The following is a 21,884-nucleotide window of genomic DNA, read 5'->3' as shown; positions in this document are numbered from 1 at the left end:
GTGAGTGAGAAAGGGCCCTTAGTGGCCCAACCACATGCGACTGTGGCACAGAACCCCAGACCATGGAGCACCTCCTTCCATGTCCTCTGTTAGGTGGACCCTGCACAGCAAAGGACCTAGCACTCTACAACACCAAGGGACAGCCATGTACCAACCACTGGCTGGACGTTATATAAGCTGAATAGCTCTGTATATGGACAGGAAAAGAAGAAGAAGAGCTCCTTTCTGGGTTTGCACTCGTCCATCGTGTTCTCATGTCTCAGGCTCTCTCCTGCATGACCTCCCAGTCCGTGTTTTACTCAGGGCTGACCAGACGTGTGCACCAATCAAGGGGGGGGGGTGACCTCATCGCCCAGCCGAAGGGCATTGGGCCTCATTCAACAATACTCGTATTATTTTTCTTATATTCTTGCTTACCTGTCTGTTAAGAGAACAATAAGAAAAGCCACCACCACATTCATAAAGCCGTTCTTAACCTCGAAATCTGTGCGTACCCAGGTTTTTGGGATGGTGAATTCCATTCATTCTAAACTGGATGCGTGTTCTCGCGCAAGCCATTTGCATTACAGAGACACGCCTCGCGGGCTCATTATAATACGAGAGATGTGGGTCTGCATCGGATCCCCCGGCCGTATTCAAGCGCTGGAGCGCTTTGCGATGGATCAAAATTAGATAGGAATCAAATGTATTGTCATCATACAGCACCTATAGATATAGTGGAATATACTGTATTATAGTAATATAATAGTAGTTGGCTAGTTGCGCGCTTCTGGCCACCTCCCGCAGTGCGCGCATACACACGTACTTTATACAGTACGTGCAAAATGAATCGTTCCAGCAAAGTACTGTAGGCTTTGACTGTGCGTTGTCAAGAGCCAACCGCACAGGTTGCCACTCATCTGGCTCTGCAAATAGATCTAGAGTCTGAATATCTCCGCATATATAGCCTGATGACTGGCAGTGCGCATAGTACAGTGGTGCTCCAAGTCAAACTGGATGACACATCTCTCTCAAATCCATTCTGAGAACGGAACGCAGTGCCCGCGACGCGGGTCTTGATTGATTGATTGATTGATTGATTGAAAAGTGTATTAACAGATTGCAGAATGGGTACAATACAGTACAGCTCAATACACACAATTGTTAAGGGGATGCAGACCAGAGAAAGACTTTCGTCTTGTTTACATCAGGGTCCCCCATTTTCAATTCATCATAACATACAGATAGACAGTACTGCTACATCTAGACATTTATGACATACCAGATCTACAAATACAGTACTGTTTGTGATACAAAAAGAGTAAAAAAAAAGAGAGTATATACATTTGATGTAGAAACTGTACATTGGAGGGGGGGGGGGGTTGGGTAGGTGGGGTGGCGTGGCGTGTGGGGGGATGGGTAGGCGAGGTGTGGGTAACTGTACATTGGATTATCGACTAAACCTACTTGGTCCAAGAAGAGGGTCTCGTGTATTACTGGGTTTAAGTCAGTTGTTTATTTATTTATGTTTTACTGTTTGCATACGAGGCGGTCCGCAAATGTTCTTGATAACAATCTAGTGGTCCGCATAAAACAGAAGTTTGGGAACTACTGATATAGACAACCTCTAAATATGCGTTATACGTATACAGTACTGCATATCTGTATGTCATGTCATAAATGTCATGATATATATCTGTATATCTGTATGTTGTGTATGTCATTATGAATTGAAAATGGGGGACCCTGATGTAAACAAGACGAAAGTCTTTCTTTGGTCTGCCTCCCCTTAACAATTGTGTGTATTGAGCTGTACTGTACTGTACCCATTCTGCAATCTGTTAATAAAATCTTCAATCAATCAATGGCCTGTGCGGCCAGAGCATAACTGTTCTAACAGCAATATATAATCCATTTCAGACAGAATAAGTTATATGAATAATAATAATTATTATTGAAAAGTTCTGTATTTTTAAAGTCGTATTTGGGGACAATTAACCAATGGTAGGGTTTTATTTTTTTGGGTAAGAATTTCTTATTTCGGTAAGAGTGCTCTCGACCACTCTTATAATTTGTTCTTGCCTGAGAAAAAAGCAACAATAAGAAAACTGTGCTGAATCCCAGGTAAGAACAAAGTAAGAGGAAATGCTAGTTATGAACGAAATCTGTTCTTATATCGCTTCATGCATGAGGCCCATTGTCTCTGATTAGTACAACGTTGGGGAGAATTAAGAGGAGGGGCGAATGCAAGGGACCGAACAACACACACATACAGTAAACAAAAACAACAACAGCACATCAACAACATATTTTTCCATACATAAATAAATTCCACATAAACTGATGAAAGTCACCACTACTGAGGTGCATTTATTTTTCCATGTTAGTGAAATGTGGTGACTTTTATGGGTTTATGTGTTTAAGACACATTTTAACACTTTGAGTGCCACGCCGGGTTTTCCTTTTTACCCCCTTGATGCCACGGTCCACTTCAATGTTAACGTTAATATCGCCTAATCTATGTTTTAAATTATGGCTATGTGTCTAATCTGCCCGTCGCTTATCAAAGAATCATTTTCCAGTCAGTGCTGTCAAGGCAGATTGGTTTTTTATCACTTCATTTCCGTTTCAGAGCATTTAGAAAAGCACCCGTTTTGAGATAAAAAAACAGTTCATTCTGGACCATTCTATGATAATCGTCTTTTACTGGAATATTCCAGAACGTTGTTATTTGTCGGCCTATTTATGAATAGTTTTCAAATAAACGCTAGATCAATATTATACGTGCACGCAAGCACATTCGGGCCGCGCACGGATAATCGCAGTGTTCATTTCCTCTTCGACTTTTACATTGAAACCGAAAGAGCCCATTTCACAAAACAGCCTATATCTTCATCAAAATTAGTCTGATTATCCTAACACTGATAACATAGATGGTATCCAACTGGTATATTCCAATTCCTGATCACCATTCGAAAAAATCGATAAGTGTATTGATCCAACGTGTGTACAGTGCAGTACATGAATCCGCGGGGCTCAGAGCCCCCTGAATGAACGCTGGTACTCCGGCTGCATCAGTGGACTGGAAAATGTGGAGTACCGGATTTTTTTCCCCATCCATTTTCATTGAGTCCATTCCAAAATCCCTTATGTCATCTGGGAGACGATAGGGGGCGCTTTTTTCCACATATGATCGCCGGCGCCGCTCGGGTATACTCTGGTAGGCTCGCGTGATGCAATATGATTTCAGATCGCTAAAAAAAAAAATCCGGGAAATCTCGTGAGTGGCAGTGAAAGTGTTAACACTTTGACTGCCATGAAACGTGTTTTGACGTCATTGCTGGCCATGCTCAAGTTGCCGGGGGACGCTGTACAGCGTCCTTATATCAATATTTCAAAAATCTGCGATCGGATTCATATGTCCCCTCCGCTGGCCTGAGATCCACCAGCAGGACCCACTGAGCTCTCTGGCGGTTCAGGAGCGCCATCTGGTGGCCGATCGGCGCAATCGCTTTAACAGGAAGTGGCATAGAGGTTGTGCTACGTCCGTAGTACTTCCGGGTGCTCGCTATAGGTCCCGTGACTCTGGCTCGTCACGCTACACAGTGATCGATTGCCAATAACTCGATAAACAACATGATTTGGACGTATATACCATTATACAAGCTGGAGATGGACCGGGTAAATTTACATCCCATAATGATAAGATTTCAACTCTACGATGATCGCCCAACGGCGCGCGGAGACTGGGGTGAGTTTCAGCGTGTAACGTTACCGTCTTCGATACTAACTGCTATTATCAACATTTGACCCACATTAGATGATTGGTATAACGCTGCCCACGGAATTATAAACGGCCCCTAGCCCATCCGGTCAACATCAGATGACGTGTAGTAACTTCTAGAAGTACGTCTAGTTGTAATTTTTTATATCGCGCTGATTGCCATAAAACTGTATTGCATCATCAATATAATGTATTTGGGGCTATAGATCACGTTCTGGAGAAAGCTGCAGAAAGAGATGAAAACATACTTATACATTAGACCATACTTTACTATGAATATGTGAATGAAAAAGTTTAACGTTGCTACACAATGAACAATACATATAGGACTTTGAATGGGCCCTAATAATGGCAATGTAGCAATATAATTTAAAAAGTTATAGCCCTGCAAAGAAGGGGACTTTCTCCATAGACAAATAGCGCTGGCAATCTATGGTATATCATGAATTTAACCTTAGGCAACCAAAGTGTTAAGATACACTGGAAGCCAATTAGCACAACATTTTCAGTAATGGTTAAAGATTATGAAAACAGAACGGCACAGTGAGTGTTGTGTCAAGGCAAGAATGACTTGGAACCCACATGTCAAAAATAACTTTGTTGATATCCAGGGGGATAGAGAGCAAAGGGATTTAGTCATAATGTTCTCAACAACAACAACAACAGTTCTAACATTTTGGGTAATTCTATGTTAACATACATTCTGTTAATAATAGATTAAAAAAGTAAAGTGTGGCACAGTAATTGATCAACGTTTCACACATACCATACTTGTATGTCATGTATGTTGTGTATGTCATAAATGTCTATATGAATTGAAAATGGGGGACCCTGATGGAAACAAGACAAACGTCTTTCTCAGGTCTGCATCCCCTTAACAATTGTATGTATTGAGCCGTACTGTATTGTACCCATTCTGCAATCTGTTAAATAAAGTTTTCATTCATTCATTCATGTATTGATAAATGAGGCTCTCAGATTTGATGTCTCTTATCAATAAATTATCATTAAATAAAATCCAGACCCATGTTTATTTTGTTGTAAGTATGTTGTTTATTTAAACCCATGATCATTACAGTATTAAATATAGTATACCATAAATAGATGGTATATTGCACTATATTTACCTTGATCTCGATCCTATATATTAGTTATATTTGGGGTTTTAATGTGACATGTATATAGAATGAATAAATGTTTAATGTGCAGATGTTTCTGTCTTCAGGTGTGATACAAATAAAGCTTATTATTATTATTATTATTATTATTATTAGTAGTAGTAGTAGTAGTAGTAGTAGTAGTATAATGCTGGGTCGGTGGCCCCGGGATGCTTGAGGAGGTTCCAGGGGGTCCACAAAAAATGGGGAATATTTTAACTTCACTATTTCATTCACTAGAAGTTAGTCTAATAATAATAATAACTTTATTTATATAGCACTTTTCATACAAGATGCAGCCCAAAGTGCTTCACATTACATGATAAAAGAAAGATAAAACAATGAATAATAACAGATTTAAAAAGAAGAAAAAAAGAACATGGAGTAAACCACACAGTCAAAATCACAAGTAAAGATAATGGATAAAATCGAGTATATAAAGAAAATTAATAAAAAGAGTTGCTAATTAAAAGCAATATTAAAAAGGTATGTTTTCAACTGTCGTTTAAAAATGTCCACTGAGCCAGCCTCTCTAATATTTTTTGGGATTGTGTTCCACAGCTGTGGTGCATAGAATTTAAAAGCAGATGCCCCAATTTTCCTTTGGGGCACCCCAGGAACAATGGACCTGTCTCAAAACCCTGCCCTCTTTTCTTGATCCTCCAATCACAGCTGTCGCTTACCTCTGACTTCCTCGTACAAACAAAGTTTGTACGAGGAAGTCAGAGGTAAGCGACAGCTGTGATTGGAGGATCAAGAAAAGGGGCAGGGTTTGAGACAGGTCTATTAAAAGACCAGCTGTGGAGGACCTTAGGGCTCGTGAGGGGACATAAAAGGACAGGAGATCGTAAATGTACGAAGGTGCTAAATTGTTAAGAGCTTTAAAAACAAGTAGAAGGACTTTAAAATCAATTCTAAAAGATACAGGGAGCCAATGCAATGCTGCTAAAACTGGAGTAATATGCTCTCTCTTCCTTGTTTTCGTTAGAAGTCTAGCAGCAGAGTTCTGAATTAGCTGTAGCTTGTCTATTGTTTTTTTTGGAAGACAAAAGCATGAATCAATGAGAGAATATATTGTATAAGAGTGACTAAAGCTAAGAAAGGGATTAAAAGGAGATGTATTTCTATGGTTGGGGTTAACTTGTGGAACAATGATGATATACATTTAAGAATAAGTCATTTGCTTTTGGTTTTCAAGAAAATGGTTTGTGTAGCTTTTTTTGAGGGTTACAAATGTGAATAATTCTTATTTTGTTGTATTTAGTTAATTTCATAAGAATATAGGACAGGCATATCTAAGCATTATGCTTCAGCCTGTACCTTTTCAGTCACTGCCCAAATCAGACTGTTGACATTCTGGAATGATTGTGCATACTATTATTGTTTTGTGTGTGATGGCCGAATAAATAAATCGACTACTACTATTCTGATAGATTTCAATCTCTCCACTGTTATCTCCCCACTTACAGTGTGTTGTTTAGATGCTATATTACTCTCTAGATTTACCTTGATTCATGAGTAAAGGTAAAAGATTATGAAAAAAGAAGGGCACTTTGATTGTTGTATTAAGAGAGAAGACGAAAGATGTGTTTACATGTGTTTTTGAATTGAAGATAGATTGGAGACTCCATACATGGGTCATTGTGATCATTTAGGATGTGTCTACTTTCATTTTGAAATCATACTTTATTTACAATGTCTGGTGAATAGGATAAATTGTCAATCAAACCGCTCCTACCCAATTTCCATCAACAAATGCTGCTCACTTGGTCCCTCATTTATAAACATGATTTCTCGCCTCACAAATGTTTTATTGGGAATAATATAAACATATATTGGTTTAGTTTATTTGACAATTATTAAAATACATTACATGTTACAACAAGTCATGCATCCTAAAATTATCAAGGATAGGACAAAAAAGTCATACATAAACATGTATTACACATTATCGTCAGCCTACAGTATATTGCTAAAAATATAATTAAAAAGTTAAATACAACATTATTAATAAAATATGTACAAAATGTACAGACACACTAAAACTACACTACATTAAAAACTAGAACCTTCCTTAGTTACTCTGGGACATTTTCTATGAGCCATTTCCTAACGTTCACCTTGAAAACTATACAGGTTCAAGATCTGTTTGGTGGTCAAAGGCAACTCATCCCACTCCTGTGCTCCTTTGTGAGCAAATGAGCTCTGTCCCATCTGTGTTCTACACCTTGGAGGATGAGCTGTCCCATCTTTGTTCTACACCTTGGAGGATGAGCACTGTCCCATCTTTGTTCTCCACCTTGGAGGATGAGCTCTGTCCCATCTTTGTTCTACACCTTGGAGGATGAGCTCTGTCCCATCTGTGTTCTACACCTTGGAGGATGAGCTCTGTCTCATCTGTGTTCTACACCTTGGAGGATGAGCTCTGTCCCATCTTTGTTCTCCACCTTGGAGGATGAGCTCTGTCCCATCTTTGTTCTACACCTTGGAGGATGAGCTCTGTCCCATCTGTGTTCTACACCTTGGAGGATGAGCTCTGTCCCATCTTTGTTCTACACCTTGGAGGATGAGCACTGTCCCATCTTTGTTCTACACCTTGGAGGATGAGCTCTGTCCCATCTGTGTTCTACACCTTGGAGGATGAGCTCTGTCCCATCTTTGTTCTACACCTTGGAGGATGAGCACTGTCCCATCTTTGTTCTACACCTTGGAGGATGAGCACTGTCCCATCTTTGTTCTACACCTTGGAGGATGAGCTCTGTCCCATCTTTGTTCTACACCTTGGAGGATGAGCACTGTCCCATCTTTGTTCTACACCTTGGAGGATGAGCACTGTCCCATCTTTGTTCTCCACCTTGGAGGATGAGCTCTGTCCCATCTTTGTTCTACACCTTGGAGGATGAGCACTGTCCCATCTTTGTTCTACACCTTGGAGGATGAGCACTGTCCCATCTTTGTTCTCCACCTTGGAGGATGAGCTCTGTCCCATCTGTGTTCTACACCTTGGAGGATGAGCACTGTCCCATCTTTGTTCTACACCTTGGAGGATGCAGGTTTGCTATGCTAGATCTCGTTCTGTGGCTGTGTGATTCACCAACACTAGGAAAACAGTTGCAAAAATATTTGGGGGCCCTGTTATTTATTATTTTGTGTAGCATATTGAGCCTAAGCGGGGCTACTCTGGCCTCAACTGGTATCCAGTTGAGCTCCTGAAGATAGAATAGAATAGAATAGAATAGAATAGAATAGAATAGAATAGAATAGAATAGAATAGAAAACTTTATTGCCATTTCAACCATGGTTGATTGGGATTTGTCTTGGTGCCACATACAGTACAGACATTATAAAAACATACAATAAAAAAGACAAGAATACATGCAATACAATCCCCACAATAAAAGTTTTACACAAACAATTAAAAAGAAAAAATGCAACAGTACCTAAAATAAATTGCCCAGTGTTCCAGTTTAAAGTGCATATTGCCTTAAAGTGCATGTCGGCTGGTGCTAGCCCTTGTTGTGCAAAGTGCCTGAACATTTGTACTTGAGTTCAGGTGACGGACAGCCTCGGGATATGTACTGTTTTTAAAACGGGATGTCCTGCACCTGAGACTTTGGAGTCTTCTGCCAGAGGGAAGGGGGTTAAAGAGGTCGTAAGCAGATGTCTCCTCCCAACATGATCACGAGGTCCTAGGCCCATCACAACCCTGATTAGCTTATTCTGTGACACCTGTAGTTTCTTCTTTAATGAAGCTCACAGTCCCTCAAACCAGGCTACACTAGCATAATCAAAATGACACTGCACCAGGCTGTTGGCTTGACCTTTCTAGCAAAAAACCTGGTGCAGGCATTTACCTTACCCAGCACCTGTAAGGTCATCCCCCCCCCCAGACTGTCATTCAGCATACAGCCCAGGTACTTCACTGCTGTTCTTGCTGCTATAACCTCTGACCCTAATTCTACCTTGAGTTCAGGAGCCTTTTTTAATCTGAGCTTAGATCCGAACAAAATAGACTCTGTTTTGCCTAAGTGAAGTGAGAGCCTATTGTCAGACAGCCAAACCTTAGAGAGTTCCTCTCCTAGCATTCTTTGGAGTGTACTCAGATCCTTATGGGAGATGAGCAAAGCTGAATCATCTGCAAATAAGAATAAATTACAAGAACATGCATCTCTCATATCATTTATGTACAATAAAAATAGCAATGGTCCTAAAACACTTCCTTGCGGCACCCCAGAAACTATTGGCTTGCCTTGATAGAACACTCACTGTGCCGTTCTGTTTTCATAATCTTTAACCATTACTGAAAATGTGGTGCTAATTGGCTTCCAGTGTATCTTAAAATGTGTCTTAACATAAACCCATAAAAGTCACCACATTTCACTAACATGGAAAAATAAATGCACCTCAGTAGTGGTGACTTTCATCAGTTTATGTGGAGTTTATTTATGTATGGAAAAATATGTTGTTGATGTGTTGTTGTTTTTGTTTACTGTATGTGTGTGTTGTTTGTTCCCTTGCATTCGCCCCTCTTAATTCTCCCCAACGTTGTACTAATCAGAGACAATGCCCTTCGGCTGGGCGATGAGGTCACCCCCCCTTGATTGGTGCACACGTCTGGTCAGCCCTGAGTAAAACACGGACTGGGAGGTCATGCAGGAGAGAGCCTGAGACATGAGAACACGATGGACGAGTGCAAACCCAGAAAGGAGCTCTTCTTCTTCTTTTCCTGTCCATATACAAAGCTATTCAGCTTATATAACGTCCAGCCAGTGCTTGGTACATGGCTGTCCCTTGGTGTTGTAGAGTGCTAGGTCCTTTGCTGTGCAGGGTCCACCTAACAGAGGACATGGAAGGAGGTGCTCCATGGTCTGGGGTTCTGTGCCACAGTCGCATGTGGTTGGGCCACTAAGATAGCCCCATCTGCTTGGGGCTTCCCTGGAACGGCCAACACCTGGAAAGGAGCTAAGCAGCTATGACCCACGTGGCGTGTGGCCGGGACTACACACAATATCGGACCTTAACAGGAAACCCAACAGCACCGCTAACATTGCTGCCTCCCTACCGGATCAGCTGAACAGCTTTTACGGCCGTTTTGAACGGTACCACCAACCTTCCAGGGGAAGCCCCCACCACTCATTAACCCCTCCCACAAGTCTGTACGATGAACGGTTCATGAGATATGAAAGGGACAGGGCTTATTGCAATGGACAATAATTCATTCATAAATATTTGTAATGCATGTATATCAATGACAATAGGTTCACTATGGCATGTCTATTTAACAGGTGCCAGAGAGCTGATGACCAGCGAACCTGTATAATATCACCCTCTTGTGGTGAAAAGCTGTAACTTCATACTGAATATGCATTTCAATGATGGAAATTAATTAATTAAATTATTTTTCTACCTAGGTTACGTCTCTAAACTCTTACTGACATAAAGAAATCACTTCCTGTTCCTTGTATTACGGGGAGAGGGGGATGGGCTAATAGGTTAAACCCACAACATTAAGAGATTTCTCACAAATTAATAATATAGCCATACCATCGGTAATATGAACACAAACTAAATATTTATATCAAATTAGATTAGTGTAAATATTTCAATTCAATAATGTAAATGAATATAAATTAATATAAAAACTTCATGAACAGAAAATCACTATTCTGGCTGCTACATTTCCAAGTCGAATTGTTACCGTGGAACAATTATCAATGAATGATAATATTGCAGCCACATTCTACAACAGTGATACATACAACATAATATATACAGTAATAACATTATGGAAGTCCATTTCTGTTTTTAAATGAAAGTCCAGGTCCAATGTGATGTGTCCGTCTTTCAACATTGAACACTGAAGTCTTCCTAGGGATCAGAGCTTCAAGCACGTGACCCACCAGTTCTGTGGTGAAACAGGCTGAGGTTTTGTCAGATGCTCTCTGGCGCCACCAGTTATTGAAGGAATACACTGTTGCTGTCACACCTCAGTCTTCTGACTGTTACCTTGAACTACTTATGAGCGAAGCCCACTAGAGCACGACATGTCTGCAGTAGAGATGTCCGCTGTCACTCCAATACAATGGAGCTAAATGGCACCGGGTTTGTGCCAAAATAATACAAACTCAACATTAATGTCTATAGAGCTTTTTATTTCATTTAGCAACTATTTTCTGTAGAGTATTCTACTTTTAACTTAAGTAAAATATCATGTCCACTCCTAATGGCTACAGAGCTTTTGAAATTCTAACACTCATAATGAAAGAGTCAAAACAAGCATATGAGATATATTTTATTGACTAAATCAAAAAAGGAGGTGCAGAATCTTTGTGTTTGATATGAATGAAGATAAACAGAAATCAATCACAAAACAAAAATAAGTCCTAAGGATTCCTATTGTGTATACTACTTAGTATAAGTACATGGGGTTCCTGTTGAGTATACTGCTTAGTATGGGAATGGTGGTGTAGTGGTTAACACTGTCGCCTCACAGCTAGACGGTCCTGGGTTCGATTCCTGCTTGGGGACCAGGTCGCCAGGTACCCAGGTGGGGTATCTCCCGGGCCTTTCTGTGTGGAGTTTGCATGTTCTCCCCGTGCTCGCAAGGGTTTCCCCTCCAGATAAGATAAACCCAAAGGAAAAACATGCAGAACAGATCGCTAACACTTCCCTGACGAAGATGGACAGGAGCACTTGGATTGGTCCCCGGGCGCGGCCCACACCACAGCCCATGTCTGCTCCCGGCTGCCCTTGGGGGGGAAGGACGACGGGATGGGAAAAGTGCAGAGAGACATTTCATTTAATTTCATTTCAGTGCATGTGTGTGTGAGTGTTCCTGTGTCGCCCATCTCGCATGCGTGTGTGTTCTTCTTCTAAAAAAGTACATGGGGTTTCTATTTAATATACTGCAAACTGTGTTTGGGGACCGGTTCTCTTTATTCTTTTCAAGTCTAGTCTCAGCTTAAACGGAACTAAATGGTTTCTTTCCTGTATGAGTTCTAGTGTGTTTCTTCATATTTCCCCTCGTAATGAACCCTTTCGCACAAACTGAACAGCTAAATGATTTCTCTCCAGTATGTGTTCTCATGTGTGTCTTCAGATGTCCTTGGTGATTGAACCCTTTCCCACAAACTGAACAACTAAATGGTTTCTCTCCAGTATGTGTTCTCATGTGTGTCTTCAGATGTGTTTGCCAACTGAACCCTTTCCCACAAACTGAACAACTAAATGGTTTCACTCCGGTATGATTTTTTATGTGTATCCTCAGATCTCTCTTCTTGCTGAACCCAGGCCTGTTAGACAACGTTTGTATTTTCTGTGTCTTTTGTTTTACGGCCATCAAACCTGGACCTCCACTCTCCTTCCATTCATCGCTATCATCAGTCTCAGCTCCAGAACTGTCATCATCACCGTCATCAGTCTCAGTTCCAGAACAGTCATCATCACTGTCATCAGTCTCAGCTCCAGAACTGTCATCATCACTGTCATCAGTCTCAGTTAGAGAACAGTCTGAAGAGAGAGGCTGGCTATCTCTAGTTGGTTCTAAATCACCAGCTGGATCTAAGTTACTGGTTAGTTCTGCTACTCCACAGTCCTCTCCTTCAGGTTATGTTTTCATGTGTTCAGTTGAGTTGTGTTTTTAGTTCTTTCTTTACCTCTTTTTATCTAAATATTTGTGTACAATGCAGATGGGTCTGATTGATATTGTTGTTGTTTTTTGTTTTTCTTGCCCAGCAGCATCTATGCTGTGTGTTTGAATATTTTGCGGATGTGTTTTTCAACAACCTCGGTGTGGGGGGGGGGGATGGGGTGGGAAGGAGGGAGGGGAAGGGGAAATGAGAGGGAAAAAAAGAAAAAAGATGGAAAATGTACTATATTGGCAATTGTAAATGTTCAACGTTTTTTTTCCTGCAATAAAGAAATAAAAAAAAATACTGTGTCTGTTACTAGGCTTGAGTAAATTGTAATGAACCAAATGAGAATATCAATTAAATTTGTATTATCTTTGACTGTGAATAGCACCATGCTCAAATTGACCAGACCTGAAAAATCTAAGCAAATTAATAGATGGAAGATGATTAAACAGAAGGTTTTGTAGATACAGTACTGAATTCTGCCATCCGGACACATGCAATTTGATATATGATTATAGAATATAGAATATCAGGCATACAATGGTTATGCGATTAAAATGTGATTCATTAGATTAATTAATTACAAATCCTGTAATTAATTAGATACATTTTTTTAATCGCCTGACAGCACTAATCTATATATGTAGAGACCTCTCATCATTGTAAATACATCACATATAAATATAGCACTGCCTTCATGGCACAATCTTGATGTAACTAAGACATTCTCTGAAAATAAAAAAATTATTTCATGCATGGATTACTAGATTTCAACAACAATACAATACGTTCTCTTGGGCCTTTCCTGGTTGTTAACCAGGGTGAAAATAGTGGAGCTAAAGCCTGGTCTGGTTCAACAAAGAAATAAATGATGAAATAACAACAGACTGGCTGCTGGTGGTGCAGGGTTGATTGAGTAGGACACCATGACTCAACAAGGCCTTCTGATAGCAGGTGGTCCGGTTAAATGTGTGCTTCTCAGTGTTTTAGCCTGTATGAAACTTATTATTATTATTATTATTATTATTATTATTATTATTATTATTATTATTATTATTAAGTGGTCATCATTTGTGAAATAGTTCAGCTTTTGCTCAATAATGCTTTGGAACAGGAGATTTCTGAAATATCAAGTCAAGATGATATGTTGACCAGTTTGCTCTGATGTCTGACTGAGGATGAGAAACACTGTTTGCTCGTCATGCAAAACAGTTTATGAGTAATACAGACGTTTTGGATTGATTGTAAACTATTTATATACAGTTTCACGCTGTAAAAACCAGTTATTTGCACTGTTGGTCGCTTATTTCACTCTATATTGAATACCATTGATCCTAATTAATTTAATTTCAAACCTTTATTTTAACTAGAAAAAAGTTAAGATTGCCTTCATTCGCAGCAATGTCAGGTATAACAATAAATATGTTAAATAAATATATAAATGATGATCTTCATACACAGGAGGAGATATCGTCTCTTTCTGCGTCCTGCCCTGCTCCATCTAGGAGCCACCCCTCTAAACCACATGCAGTATTTCCTACTGAGGGCGCTTTCACATATAGTTTTGGTGGACTCAGTGTGGACTCGGTGCGGTTCGGGGGGTGAAGTTGCAACATTGTTGCATTCTTCATTTGGTTCGTCTGCATTCACACTGCAATTGATCAAGCGCACTAAACTTTCTGAACAATGTCACGCGGTCGAAAAGGGCGCTCGTCTATTGCACACAATAGTGGAAATGTGTGTGTGTGACTGCGAGCCCTAACGTGTGTGCGCGCGCATGCGTGTGTGTGTGTGACTGCGAGCCCTGTCTGACTCCAGATCAGCGGAGGCTCACAATTTTCAGTTGGTGGTAGGGTGACCAGGTGTCCCGCTTTTGGTTGTACTGTCCCACCATTACACCGAATGTCCCGCGTCCCGAATATTGAGAGGATGTCAAAGCAAAAAAATAAACATGGGTCTAAAAGCCCCTCCCTACAGTAAACGTAGCATCCCGCCTCTTGTCCACACACATTGCTCTGCTCGTGACGCTACCTCATATCGCAGATCTGATTGGTTAGGTAGTAATTTAGCGCTCTGCTCGCGAGAGTCGTGACTCACTTCCTATATTTGGTCCACGTTTGGTCCGATGAAGCGAACCGAGACCTACATTTTCAGGCGGACAAGAGTTTGCGTGTTTGGTCCGCACCAGAGTTCGACTGAGCATTCACACCACCCCAAAAAAAGCGGACTATCCGAGAAAACAAACTCTGGTCCGATAGTCCGGACCAAACAGCTCTGGTGTGAAAGCACCCTGAGTCCTGTTGCAAAGCTTACAGATGTCAAAGAATAGTTGGGAGCGACGCAATCTTTCAAAACTTAAAAATGCATTGCTGCACATATTTGATTCAATAGAAAATAAACAAATAATAAAATACTTGCCAGAAAATGGCATTTTCTTGACTCTGAGGGAAAGGGGCAGGTGCTCAAGCACTCCTTGGGCCTTATGTGTGTCTGGTTAGAGGCAGCCATGTTGGAAGAGAGACAACTAGTGTTGGAAGAGAGGACTAGAGAGCAAGGCCTCTATTCAAACCATGAGACTGGTGTTTGAAGATGAGTGTCAGTTATTCTGATGTAATTGGGCCCTAACATTCTTAGATGTAATTTATTTAGAGATCTCCACAGCTCGAGTAATTGGAGTCAAGGAATCTAACATTAGCTTGTGGGCGTCGGCAGCTGAGAGAGTTAAGCCAATGATCTTGAAGAAACACACTCCTCAATGTCAGTTTCAGTATTTAATAAAAGACAAAGATGAAGACACCCTGAAACAGACAAGACAACACACTCAGCTGACAATGTGTAACATGAATACATAATAACACTATGGTAACACAAATATATCTGTATAATGCATATAATATAATATATATAATATGTATGAACAGCAATAGTGCAATAAGCATCTCACATGAATGAGTGAACGAACGTCTCTGCCGCAGGCGAGTGAGGGAATGAGGACTAAGATGGCCGCTCAGTAATAACAGCGCAGATCAAGGCATGTCCGGTTGGGTGCTGGTAAGACGCTGCCCCCTAGTGGCCGGCGATAAACTCTTCATCCCCCCCAGACCGGAAAGCTAAGGGTAGGAATAGCTTAACGGTCTAAATCCTGTATCCAGCTGCCGGACTCGGGCTCGTAACGTGCAGGCGGCCTCCTCACGCGGCCCGGCCGAGTAGGCGGGGGCAGCGTCAGTGGCGACCGTGGCACCGGAAGCGGCGCGCCCAGGAAGGCACCGGCAGGAGCGGTGAGGTCAGAGGCCGCCTCATCAGCAGGCGCCGTAGGGAAGGCGCCCATAGCCGAGTCGCGGGGCTCATCAGCCGGCTGCTGAGTAAACCCCTGGGGCATTGCGGGCGGGGGCTGACGGGTGGGGGCCGGGGTGGGGACAACGGGTGGGGGCAGACGTCCCATTGCAGTAGGTGGCGGCGACGGCGCAGCCGACTGCTGATGGGCGCAGGTGTGGCCGGTGTGTAGGCGCAGAGGAAACGCCGGTTGCGCAATGTTAGGCGTCCCGAACCGTCGACCCTGACCCGATACTGGTCGTGGCCCAGTGACTCCACCACCACCCCTGACCTGTCCCATTTGTGAGGGCTCGGGCCCTGCTGGTTCTGGAGGAATACTCTCTCGCCGAGTGCCAACGGGCGGAGCGGTCTCGAGTGAGTCCCCAGAGACTCGGTGGTACGGGACATACGGGTCCGAAGGGCGTCCTCCTTTGCCGCCCATGCCTCGCGCCACAGCAGGCGGATATGTGGGTTCGAGAACTTCGAGGCGGTTCACGAAGGAGAGCGAGCCTCGAAGGGGTCGGCCGAAGATGATCTGCGCTGGCGAGAGGTTGCAGTCGGGGTCAGGTGTGTTTCTCAACTGCAGCATCGCGCGCAGGAAGCGGTCCTGATCAAGGCTGCCCGACGGGCCGGTGTTGGACATCAGGAGGCGCTTAGCAGCCATCACCGCCACTTCTGCCCTCCCGTTCGATTGTGGAAAGCTGACGGAGGATATACGGTGCTTGACGTGCCATAGGCGGAGGAAGTCCTCAGTGTGGCTCGCCTTGAATTCCGGACCGCCGTCGCTTGAGAGCTCCTCTGGTACGCCGAAGGTGGCGAAGAACGAACGGAGGTGTTGGACCAGGCCCGCTGAGCCTGCCAGGGCAGTACCAGCCGTAGAGCTCAGGACCTCTACCCAGCCCGAGAGCCGGTCCCCAACAACTAGGTAGTGGCGGCCCCCATAGTCGAAGAAGTCCGCAAACACCGCCTCGAACGGAGTGGATGGGGGTGATGATGGCAGGGGGGGTGTAGCCGCCTGTGACGGAGCATTGCGGTTGCAGTCTGCACACCCGTCCCTGGTGGCTTGAATGTCCCCTGACATCCCGGGCCAGTAGACTATCGCTCGGGCATGCTGCCCCATCGCTGAAGTCCCCTGGTGGGCGGCGTGGAGATGCCGAAGAACTCTCTCACGGAGGGATGGGGGAACCACGACGCGGTCCTGATAGAGCAGGACGCCGTCCTGTGCGTAGACGGACTCACAGACCGATGACAGGCTCGCCAGGGCGGGGTCGTTGACGTCAATTCCACCCTCCTGCTCAATGAGGCGGAGGAGGTGGCCAAGGCCCTCGTCAGCCGCTGTCTCTTGTGCGAGGAGGGGCCAAGAGACGGCACCGAGCTCTCGTGCATCGTCACAGATGGAGGCCATGAGTGCTGATTCCACGGCGTGAGGCTCGCTCGGCAGCCACAGTGAGATGCCGTTCGTCGAGCCCGAGGGGGAAGGGTGCCTTGAAGTGGCGTCAGCGGCATAGTTGCTCTTGCCAGGCAGATGCACAATGTCAAAGCGCCATGGGAGGGTGCGCTGCTTGAGTCTAAATAGACGCAAGTTCGTAATCTCATCCAGCGTGCAGTCGCCAAAGATCTTCACCAGCGGCTTGTGGTCGGTGACCACGACGAGGTTGTCGGACCCCTGCGTGAAGTACCGCGTCTGTTCCAGACCCCAAGCCACGGCCAGGGCCTCTCCTTCGACAGCCGCATAACGCTGCTCCGCAGGGGACAGGAAACGCGACCCCGTGAGGGTGATCCTCCATCCTCCTGGACAGCAGTCCGGTATGCCCGAGGCACAGTGACAGTGCTGCTGGAGCAGGAAGTAGCCAATGCCGAGCTTGGACAAGTCAGGATCTCCACGCCCTCACGGATGGCCCCAATTATGGCCTGCTTGGACGTCTGGAACGCCTCCTCCAGAGCGGGGGACCATAGGAACACACAACGTGGGCTGAGGAATGGCTTGAATGGAGCCATCGTCTCACGCAGCTGGGCATAGTTAGCCACCTGGTTAACAAGGCCGAACCAGCTCCTGATATCCGTCGTGGAGCCCGGTGTAGGGAAGTCCCGGATGGCGTCCAAGTATTTCGGGAATGGTTCGATGGTGGACTCCGACACCCTGAAGCCAGCGAAATCGACACACCTCTCCGCGAATTGAAGCTTATCCGGGTTCAACACGATGCCCGACCGGCCGACACGCGTGAGGAAGTCGATGGTCCTCCACCAGTGTTGCTCCAGGTCAGTGTCATAGTGGATGGTGTCATCCACACAGCGTTCCTTGCGCTCATAGTCCGAGAGGACGGCGTCGAACCGGCGGTTGTAGCCATCCCCTGACGACAGGAAGCCCTGTGGTGCCCTGGTGTAGCGCCAACGGCTGAAGGGTGTGATGAAGGTAGTGAGGTGGCGATCCGACTCACGCAGGGGGACGCTGTGGTAGCCGTTCCAGGCATCCGTGACGGTCTTCCAGGTGCCCTTCGGGACGCGGCGTGCGAGGTGGAACGGAGACTCGGTGGCGAAGGTTTCACGTTGGCAGAACTTGTTGAGGGGGGAGAGGTCCACGGTTCTGCGGGGGGAACCATCGTGCTTCCGAGTGACTACCATACGATGGCACCACGCGACAGGCTCGCCGTATGGCACACGTTCAATGACCCCAAGGGCCTCGTCCCGCAGGAGGTCATCGTGGACCCTCTGCTGCCAGTGTAGAGGCACGTTGGCCGCGGTGTGGCATGCCTTGGGCGTAGCTGCGGGGTCCACGTGCATCTCGATAGGCGGTCCTTCCATGCATGGCAGTGCCCGATGAGGGCAGGTGTTGAACGTCGACGAGGCATATCTCTCAAGTAGCCAACCTTTCATCCGGCCGTTGTTCTCTGGCGTACAGGGGAACGGCAGTGCTGCGGGGCGCGCGGGGGGGACCGTGCGCTGGGGGCATGAGCACTGTGCGTCCTGGGGGTCACCTGGCCCTACGCAGCCGCCGTTGGTTGACCTCGTAGCATTGACGGACAACGGCTGGTCTGGCGTGTCAGCCGTGTCAGGGCCGCGCCTGTCCCTGGGCCCCCTTGTAACGTCGTCCGATGGGAAGCTCATAGGCAAGAGGCCGAGGTTGAGCAACGACTCGTAGGAGAGGAACATAGCCCGGACTGAGCTGCTCACGTATACCATGGAACGGCAGGACGTAACGCGCCCCCCGCTGCAGGTCGTCGAGAGCCTAGCGAAGAACGCTCCCTCGATGGCTATGGGGGATCGATTGGCGGCTGACAGGCTGAGGCTGACGGGTCGCAGGTCGTCCTGCGTGAAACTGCAGGACAGGAACTCCTCCAGAGACCAAAGGTCCGACTGCGCGCCAGTGTCTGCGACGGCCGATATCCGAGCCCCGTTGGCTGGGCCCCGGTTGCTGGTGCCATCCCTCAGTCCGACTGGCATGTCCACCGAGATGGTGATCAGTGCTCGGGGGTGGTCTCTCAGCCTGGCTCGTTTCCATTCGCCCTTGGAGAAGATGTGGTGCTCGAGTCCGATAGGTGCAGGCCTGTTGACACAGCCATGCGACGTAGGGGCGTGGCGTCGGCGATGGCTCCTGCAACGTCGGCCAGGGCGGGCTCCAGCTTGCACCGATGAGACCTGGGAGATCAGCTCCGACCCCACAGCGGCCTGTTGACCGTTGGATGGTGGTTGTTGACGCCTCTGTTGTCGGCGGGCCCTGTAGCAGCCGATGCACACCTGGTGAGGCTTAGGATTCCACCCACGAGGCCCCTCCGTGAAAATGTTAAAGACGCTCTTGCACTCCGGGCATGACGCTCGTTTAGCCCCGTCCGCAGGGTTCGGGGCGGGGCTCGTCTGTGGAGTCGTCTTAAGGCGCCGGAACGACGACATGGCTGACAGGGAGGACGACGGGAGAGCATTACGGGCCATCTCTTTGTTCTCGACGAGCGCGATCACCTCGTTAACTGGCTTAACCAGGATGTCAGTCGTCCCCAGCGTCTCGCGGCGTATGTCAGAGTCATAAATGCCATTGAGCAGGACATCGCGGATAATGTGGTCGGTGAAGTCGACGTTCGCACCACACACGCATGCCGCACTATATGCGCATGTCTCTGCTTTGCCCCGCACTCTGGCAGCGAGTGCGCGGAATGTCTCGTCTCGTTCCTGTCGTAGCTGAAGTAGCTCGGTGCGCAGGACACATGTAGCGACCGGGATGACAGCCAGAGAGCGCATGCCGGCGATCAGGTCCTGCAAAGGTCCGGTAGCGGCGCCGGGGGCGGCTTTCAGCAGGCTGTCTCCAAGCACAGGCCCGGCGCACTGAAACAATTGGACGGGGGCCTGGGCATCCTCTATGCCTGAGCCGGTGCAGAATACGTCCCAACGTCGGATGAACACATTCCATTCCTCTATTGACACGCCCACGTCAACCCTGGGCCGATCGAGTCTCGGGCCGCGAGGGGCTGGGGCCTGGGCCGGCGCGGCCATGACAGGCGCTGCGTGCTGATAGGCAAGTCCATGATTGTTCAACATAGCAATGGCGAGTGCTTCGGACACGTCGCCTGATGTGAACTCACAGGCGGGGACAGAGCATCCAACGACGACCATGGTGTCTTCATGAAGAAACACACTCCTCAATGTCAGTTTCAGTATTTAATAAAAGACAAAGATGAAGACACCCTGAAACAGACAAGACAACACACTCAGCTGACAATGTGTAACATGAATACATAATAACACTATGGTAACACATAAATATATATATCTGTATAATGCATATAATATAATATATATAATATGTATGAACAGCAATAGTGCAATAAGCATCTCACATGAATGAGTGAACGAACGTCTCTGCCGCAGGCGAGTGAGGGAATGAGGACTAAGATGGCCGCTCAGTAATAACAGCGCAGATCAAGGCATGTCCGGTTGGGTGCTGGTAAGACGCTGCCCCCTAGTGGCCGGCGATAAACTCTTCAGATCTAGCAACAGAGCGAGATGGTTGGTCCTGGGGTGGGTTTAGGGGAAATTGTGTCGTCTTTTAGCATTATTTATATACATTTGATATGTTTTTGTATTTTTATAATTATATAAATAATTATTTTTCCTGTTCTCTTGCTTGTGACCCCAAATGTTAGTTATTGTCTGTGGATCTGTTCATTATTATTGTATATTTTAGTCAAGTCAAGAGTTTTATTTGTCACAGGATACAAGCATAGTGAAATGCGGGAGGTCATGCCCGCAGCGATGTGCAATAACAAGTACATTATTTATTATTGTGTTCTGGTATGTCTTGTTGTATGTTATGTGATTATTTTTTATTATTATAGGTTATTCTGATGCAGATCACATTAGTTTTAAAATGTTACTGAAAATGTGCCTAAAAATACATACCTAATTAAATGGAGAATTGCTCCACTTCTACAAGGACCATTTGCATGTTCTTGGTATCTAAGGACATCTATGGATCTCAGGGAATGTATTCCCAGAAATATTGCGTCTGTTAATAGGCTTGAGTAAATTGTAACGAACAAAGGAGAGTATACATTTCTTTTTATTTTATTTCATATTCGACAGTGAATAACACCATGCTAACATTGACCAGATGTGAAATATTGCCACTGAGCTCATTCAGCACCTTCTTAAGATCAGGTGTACAAAAAATCTAAGCAAACTAATAAATGACATGATTTACAGGGTTCTTTGTAGATGCAGTACTGAATTTTACGGCTGGGTGGCGCAGCGGTCTAAGCGCTCGTCACCAACGTGTGAGGCACCGGTATCGAATCCGGCTGTCAGCGTTGCCTCCGACTTGGGCCGGCCGTCATACTAACTCAATTGGCAGAGTCAGCGGGAGGGGAGTCGATGGGTGGTAATCTGGTCGTTGTAAACAGCGACTCCTACAGGTCGGTCAGGGCGCCTGCACAGCAAGGACAGGAGATGTCGAGGGTAGTGTGAGCCTCCCACATGTTACACCTCGCCAATGAGAGTCCGCACTGGCAGGTGAAAAGAAGTGGCTGGCTG

The sequence above is a fragment of the Notolepis coatsorum genome, assembly GCF_963971535.1.
Source record: "Notolepis coatsorum genome assembly, chromosome: 11".
Classification (NCBI taxonomy): Eukaryota; Metazoa; Chordata; class Actinopteri; order Aulopiformes; family Paralepididae; genus Notolepis; species Notolepis coatsorum.
Note: the sequence above shows the minus strand (reverse complement) of the source record.